Genomic DNA, 8076 nt, shown 5'->3' with positions numbered 1-8076 from the left:
CTACCACAAATTCACAGAGGTGTTCTTATTTGTCTTAATACAGGAGTTAGGGTGTAAAATCTTGAAAAGAAGAGAATAAGCCTTTTGAATAGGCAAGAGTAGAAGGCCGTTAGCCATTTCTAAGTGAAGTGGAGGGGTTGCAAAAATGATCTGAAATCTTTCATATGTGTGTCAGTTGGAAGTGTTCTGACTTAATGTGCACGCGTCAGTAATGCAGGCACTCTTTTCAGCCCTGCTGATACTGTGAGTTCAATTTCAAAGTTAAATAAAATTTTTGTTTTCCTTCAGTTTTGTTCTGCTTTCTCATCTTTACTGTCTTCTGTTCTATGAACTTTCCCACGCTGTAATGCAATACAGATACAACCAATTAGGGAAATGGATGAAATTCTGTTGTAGGACAAAAGGGAAAGACATGAAGTTACTCTTTTTTTTTTTTTTTTAAATAAACTCACACACAGAAATAAGTGGAGTGAAATACGATGGCTATGCAATGAAAGGATGGATGAATTGGGCAAGTGAAGAAGAGATATCTGTGTTACCAAACCCTGGGGTTTCAGTAACTCTATTCTAAAAACATCCATTCTGTAATCAACTCTTGCAGACCTCCAGCAGGAAGGATGGAGTTAGTGTCCCAGATGTGCTGAATAACTGGTACAAGGATCTGCTGCCCCGGATGTGCTGACTAGCTGGTACACGGATCCGCTGTCAGTAAAGCGTGTTTAAAACACCAGTAGCTACCTGCTTCTGAAGTTACTTCTTTGCTGGTGGCAGCTGCTGGAAGTTTATGAGAAATCCTTTTGCACACATGATAGGAGATGGCTGCTCACAAAAAGTCTGTTTGGGAAGTGTCTGTAGTCCTAGGGAGTGACCAAGGCACAATATTTAAAATAGGGATTCGATGAAACTCAGCTTTCCTAACCCATATACAAGAAAGTAAGCTCTCAGTCTCTTTTTCTCAAACTCTTTTTTTTTTTTTTTTTTTTTTTTTTTTTTGTAGTTTTCAGTGTAGTCAGCATGTTTTTATTTGTTTTCATCAGGAGCATTCCCCCAGATTTCACAGTTCACCTTGAGCACTGGGCTGGCTGCTCCTGGTATAAACAGGAGGTTAACAAAATTTAACCATCAGAGGAGTGGATTTATCAATCATGGACACAAATAGAAAGATAGAAAAGGTTTGTGAGTAGAGCAGGCTATTTATCATGAAGCAGTATTATCTCTAACAAATTTTTCTCATATTCTCTAATTCTGTATCATCATTCTTTACTAAGATCTTGATTCTTACTTCCAGTCTGTGTGTGATACCTGCCTCAGTTACCTAGCTCTTGCATGAGGACATCCATTCTTTTTTTCAGCCTTTTTTTTTTTCTAGACTATGAGTAATTTTTTTGTTCATTTAGCTTAGTCTTTTCCCTGTTGGTTTTCATGAAATGAAAACACATTGTGCTTGCTGCAAGTTGCCATGTTGATCCTTTTGTCTACCTGTGAGACTCATTCTCTGAATCCTCTAAAAGGCTTTGCTTTTTCATAACAATATGACATGGCTGACTCACAATCAGTTTGTGATTCACTGTTGCTCTGATCCTTTCTGAAGAATGCTTCTAATAAATTTACTCCTTTATCTTATGATTACAATGAGAACACAATATTATATATGCTGATTTCTAATCCTATTTATTTCACTAGATTGTCAAGATAATTTTGAACTATAAATTTCTCCCTCAAAGTGCTTGCAACTCTTTCCAGCTTAGTGTTTCCCACAAGTTTAATAAGTATAATCTTGCATGTAATTAATGAACAGACTGAGGACAGATGCTTGCATAACCTCATTTTGATATGCTTTTACAGTTTGGTAGTGACCAGCTGCTCTGCATATGTTGTGATTACGTAAGTTTGCTATAATCATGGCTTTTCTATCTAGCACAGCATTAGATCAGTGCATTTTCTGCCAGCTTGATTGTAAGGTGTAATGTGAGAGGATACCAAAACTCATGAATGCCAAGACCAGGCAGCTATCACTTCTCATGTTTGTGGCCTGCCCTCACTGAGAGAAAATATTGGGCTGGCATTGTCAAGCACTCCTCACTGTAATAGAGAGCTTGCAGAATGTCCTCTTTTGTTTGTGGGATGGTTTTTTGTTTGTTTGTTTGTTTTGGATTTTTTTGTAGTTTTGAGGTCAATGTCATTGTTTAACCAAGCTGATTTTTCTATACTTTACTATTCCTTGGATCAGGAGGGTTTGGGCACATGTAATCTCTGATTTTTTCATAATGATTTTTGATTTTTACTTTTTTCACATGCAATATTATCTAGCAATGTGGAGAGTTTCAAAGATGTTTTATTGAAGTAAATTGTTCTTCTTTTGCTCTCTTGTGATTTCTTGTGCAACTTGTTTGATACTTTTGTTTACTCAGCTAGATTTACTCAGATTCAAATCTAGAAAGCCTTCCCTATAGGATGCCTTATGTTTTCTATACTGACAGAATCTCTCTTATACCTTCTACCTGTTAATGAGCTTTCTCATTAACAGAGAAAGCTGTTAATGAGATACCAACAGATATCTCTTAATCTGAGTAGTGAACTTGATGGTAATGAAGGACCTTAGTATGATTTTATTTGAAAACCTCCCCTTAAAATTATATTCCCTGAATCTTCTGTATCCGGTGCTCTATAGTAAAGTCATACCATCTTTCCTCTGCCTTCTCTTCATCCCCACTTTTTTGCAGTTATTTGAATTCTGGATGATAAATTCTGGACCTCAGAACTGGCACTCATGTTCCCAATGTGCAAGTCACGGTTTCCCATCATTCTCCAGCACACAATGTTCCTCGATATCAGTATCTGTCTTATGAACTCCCCTCCAAAGCTTGCTATGCTAACTGAAATCTCTTGCGTAAGCAAAGCTCATCTTGCTTATTTGCTCGGTGTGGTAAAATCATATAGGATGTTCAGCAGCTGGCCCCCCTGTTTTTCTTTATCTGATTAGTCAGATTAAAAGGCAATAGAGTGACAAAGTAGTTGTGCCCTACAGCACTGATGTATCATCCGTGTTTCCAGGGCGAGTGGGAAGGTTCCCTTCCTTGGTTGCTGCTGACATCTACTGCCAGAGCTGAGTGCGGCAGAACAACCCAGGAAGAAGCTTTGGCACTCTGTCCCACGATTCGTGCTCTGTAGCTTTGGATTTGGACTACCGATATTGTATATACAGAGAAAAGCACCATCCTTGGTCTTATGGAAATAAGAGTAATATAGGCCAGGAATGGAAAAGTCTCCAGGAACAACTTGTTGGTGGGGTTGTTTGTTTGGTAGGTTGCTTTTTTGTTGTTGTTTTTTTTGTTTGTTTGTTTTGTTTTGTTTTGTTTTCCTGTTTTTCTTGTAAAATTAGTGAAGGACACGAGTTAATTGAAAGTCCCTTCATGCATTTTCCATGATAGAAGCTAATGCGTTTATGGTGGGTAAATACTTCTCAAAAGCAAAAAAAAATGTAATTTTTTTTTAATAGATGATACGTCTTCATTGTTACTGTGAATGCTCTTTATATCAGATGCAGGAAAAAGCTTCTCTTCAAATAAATTCCTACCCCGCAGTAGGGGCCTGTTTCTTTGTTTTTGCAACTAATTGCAAAAAACCTTTGCTTTTTCTCTAATTTCGATACCTAGAAATCACATCCAGGACAATGAAGTGTGGTAGAAGATCCCACTTACTGGAAGGTTGTTAGTGAACTGCAATGAATTCATGAACACAAGAGCTGTAGTTTAGGCATTTAAAGGTGTATTAAAGGACCAAGAACCTTCTGAGCTATTGGAAAACTAGAAAATATTGGAACATCTGGCTACTGGTGGTAATGATTTTTGTGCATTTTGGAAGGTGGGGCATTATGCTCAGCTTAGTAGCCAAAGGACAGGGCAACAAACCAGTTTGAAGGGTTCATCTAGTTTAAATTTGAACTGTAATAACATCTAGGTTAAAACCCTCAGGAGAAAATCTAAGGATAGAGTGAGTGACTACATTGGTTTTTCTTTTTTTTCCAGCCTGTTGATCCACTCTCAGCATTTCGAATTTGTGTATCAGGTTCTCTGCTATGTCTTCAACTTTGAAAAATACGGGCTCTGAACCTGTGAAATACTTCCAAATTTTAAGCATAACCGCAAGCCAGGCATCACTGCTATGTGCTCTCTGTAAGAAGTATTTGTTGTCTTTGTCCCCCATTTATATCCTTGACTTGGGAATTCTTCTGTACTGGAAATGGCAGTTCATTCTTCCCTGCTAAACGGGGGGTTTGCAGAGAGAATGTCACTTGGGACCAGACAGTTAATCGGGACGCTTAAATACGTGTGGTTATCATATAGATTTAAGTAAAGCTTTAACAGCTGATGAGATCAGTGACACTATATGCTGTGAACATACAAATCAATAGGGCAGAGAGTGTGTTAGTTGCCCAACCTATTTTATTTTGAGGCATTTATCTTTTCATGTAATGGGATTGTACCATTCCTTCAAATTGTATTTGACAGAGCACTATGGAAAGCAGATAAATATTCACAGTAATTGCTATTGAGGCGTCCATATAATCAGGTTACACATCTAAGCTAATAACACTTACATTCTCCTTTTTTTTAATGGTCTACTGCCCTAAAGATCGATTTTCTATTGACAGTTCCTGGACAACGACAGTCCTGATTAATCCATTTTGTTTGCCAGTTGTGCTGACATCAATTCGCAGAGGGATATTCAGAGTAAAAAAATGTGGGGGCTTAACTTTGCAGAGGAGTTTGCATGTGAAATCAATTTAAAATGCTTTCAAGATAGGCCCTCAGAACCAGATTTTGAGCCAGGAAATGAAAGGAAAGCATTGGCAAAAAACCCCAGTTGTCTTGGATGCCCCGTTTGTCCCTGCATGAGAGTCAGCTGTCAAGCTGCTCTTACTGGACGAGGCTATACCTGAGCAAACATTAGGAGCATTGACTTTGCAGCAGCAAAGCTTTTGAGCAAGTTATTTGGATAATGGCAATTAGTATTGGAACCTCTGCCTAGTATTTCCCTTTTCATGTTGTTTTCCTAACGAGCTCGTGTTTTGCTAACACACATACCACATTCTGAGCAGCCCAAATTTGGTCTTGTGTGTAGGAATGACATCAGTGTTAACAGAGAGCATCTATTAGTGGTGTGAAATGCTGAACCTGTTGCAATGGCAGCAGTTCAAGCTCTGTGAAAGCACCGAGGGAAAACGGTTGTTCGTTTTGGACATCATTGGGAGGCAGTAGAAGAGGGATGTGGAAGTTATTCATCTGGATGTATCCAGGACAAGAGTTACCAATCCAGGGCCCATGGATAGGTCAGGTGCTGTTTTCTAACCACCATCGAGTAACTATTAATTAACCCAAAGCTTTATGAAAGCTGAAGTTGCTCAGTGGTCATTCCTGTCCTGCCAGAACACTGCTGGGCTGCACTGCCTCTGAGGACAAGGACATGAGGAATCCTGTGACCAATACCCCTTTGTCATGCCACAGTGTAGTGGTTAGTGCTTGGGCTTTTAAAAATGCCTGCTCAAGTGATGGGCAAAACAGTCCAGCAGCAGTTTGGAAGTGAGTGCTGAATTGGTTTAACAGGAGCGATAAATACAAAGTCCCCACTACACAGGACTCAAAGCTGTGCCATGCAGTGGAGCACATGCTGTTGTTGACTCCTTGTAGATAGCTGGTACTACTAATAGTACTTTTGATATCATAAGTACAAGCCAGTTGCAGTCCTACACATGCTTTTTAGACACTAGAGTGTCATATCTAAATAGAAATGGGTTGCGTTCATTGTGAGGTGTGATGATATTGCCATCTTCCCCTCTACCTCACACTTGTGTTTTCTCTCTCCTTTTTCTCAGGTGTAAATGTAGGGAGCTTTTAGGGCCGGGTCAGACTAAACTGCTAGTCTTGCAGGCTAGGCAGGATCAGCTCTGCCAGTGTTTCAATGAAGATAACACCAGATTTTAGCTATCCTTTCTGTAGAGCATGCTGAGGTGTAGCTGAAGGCTGAAAATAACTTTCACTTCTTGACAAAATAGAACATCCTCCAGTTTATTGTGATCTGATCTTTGGCATGATGCACAAGCCTCTTGTTTCTGTTTAGCTGGAAACTTCTCATTGCTCTTCCAAAGAAACAAGTCCCTCTGAGAAATAATTGCTTTGACCTGGGAATGACCCATTTCCTGAGGGTGAATGACAAAAAAGAGAGGGAGTAGCACTGGGTGAAGATCAAACTGAGCTTTTTACATCTCGCATCATGAGCCTGAAATGAATGCCCAGTATTTTGACTGGCAGTGCTTGGTTCTCATCAACAAAGTGGCACGGGTTCAGATATATCCTGTTGCTGACAATTAATCACTCTTCTGACCCATTATAAATAGATTTAACTTTGTAATGAGTGTGATCTTCAAGTATGTGGTGGATGTGAAAGTAATCCTACTTTCTTGACTGTGATGTTGTTATTTCCCTGTGAAAATAGTGTGGTTCTTGCTGTGATCTTTGGGAGAACTCATTGCTACGCTTCTGCAGGGTACCTACTAAGGCAGCAGACACTATATTTCCTGAATTTTTCTTTAAGGTTGCTTAAAGATTTAGTTACTTGCATAATCTGTATTCAGAGATATAACACAGAAGTTCCTTATCCTGTTTGCCAGATACAGTGTATAAAGCTTGTAAATAAATATGCATTTAATTTGCATAAATTATTACCTTGCCAGAGAATTGTTATTTTTATCAAAGATTCTGTAATGAAAGTTTATTGTTGTGGAAATTGCTTGGGCAATCAATCTTGATGATAAGTCTGCATATAGCTGGAAAACTTGCAAATGTCATTCATCGAAAACATCCATGTTAATTAGGGTCAAGTCACCATAAAAGATAGATTCTTGTATTGAACATAATTTATCAGTGAAATTAATGTAGGGAATAGGAAGGAGAAAGAATTTTGACTTTACAGTCAGAGTGCTTTCATAAAAACATCTGGCTAGAGAAGTAAACAAAATATCATAAGTTCCATTGGCTTTGACAGTAAAAGTGAATTATTTCACCAGGGTGCTCCCTATTATTTACTGCAAAGTACTATCAAACAACAACAGAAGTGTTTATTTCCCACCTGCAAAGAAATGGATTGCTCCAGAGGCCACGATGTTACAGAAAAATTCTTTGACATTTCTTCAAAACACGGGACGAGTCAGCACAGGATTGTCACCGGCTGATGCCCTGAATGGTGCCCATTCTCAGTAGCTGCCACAGTTTCACAGAGGACAGAGCCTTCCCTATTTGCATTTTTACTGCGTCCCTGCTACTTATGAAGGGAAGGCTACAGAATGAATGGGCACAGACTGCTGATTTATCCCCAAGTGCAAGGCACATTGGCAGGATTATGGAGCTGGTGATGCTGCTACCTTACTGTCATACACATAAAAAAGAATTAGTAGCAGCCAAGAATGAACATCTGTCTCATAATTTTCACCTTGTCCTCTTCAAATCTGCCACATGTTTTGAAAGATCAGATAAAAGATTATGCTGTGGAATGCATACACACACACACACACACATACACACACATTTTCTACGCTTGACAAATTACTGAAACCGAAAGGGAACGAGCATGCACAGCTCAGCTGCTGTCACTGGAAGGTGGCAGTGCTCAGTCTGTCACGGGGCCAGGCCTGGAGCCATTTTTTTCCTTAAGCCTGTGATAAAGCACAGAAACAGAATTTTTCTCTATGTATTAATCATCTGAATCTTTTTAATTTAAATGTCATATGCATAAATTATTTGCTTAGGTTAATGAAAATGTAACATGCCCTTTGTCTTGGAAAATACAAGCACAATACATTCTCTATGATTTTTATTCTAATTTTTGATCATTTGAGTGACTCTAGAATAGGTAAGGCCTTGGGATATAAATGTCAGGCATTTGTTTGGTAGAAACAGGATGATGGAGGAGGGAGGAAGTGGTAATTTTTTTTGCCCTTATATCTGTAGGGCTGGGTCACTCTAGTACTTGGCAATATCCCGTGAGGTCCCACCTTGTCCTCCAGAAGTTCAGCTTCAG

Source organism: Pipra filicauda, unplaced genomic scaffold, assembly GCF_003945595.2.
Source record: "Pipra filicauda isolate LSUMZ 115617 unplaced genomic scaffold, ASM394559v2 scaffold138_size1969278_pilon, whole genome shotgun sequence".
Taxonomy (NCBI): Eukaryota; Metazoa; Chordata; class Aves; order Passeriformes; family Pipridae; genus Pipra; species Pipra filicauda.
The sequence above is the reverse complement of the archived record's forward strand: the minus strand, read 5'-3'. Positions refer to the sequence as shown.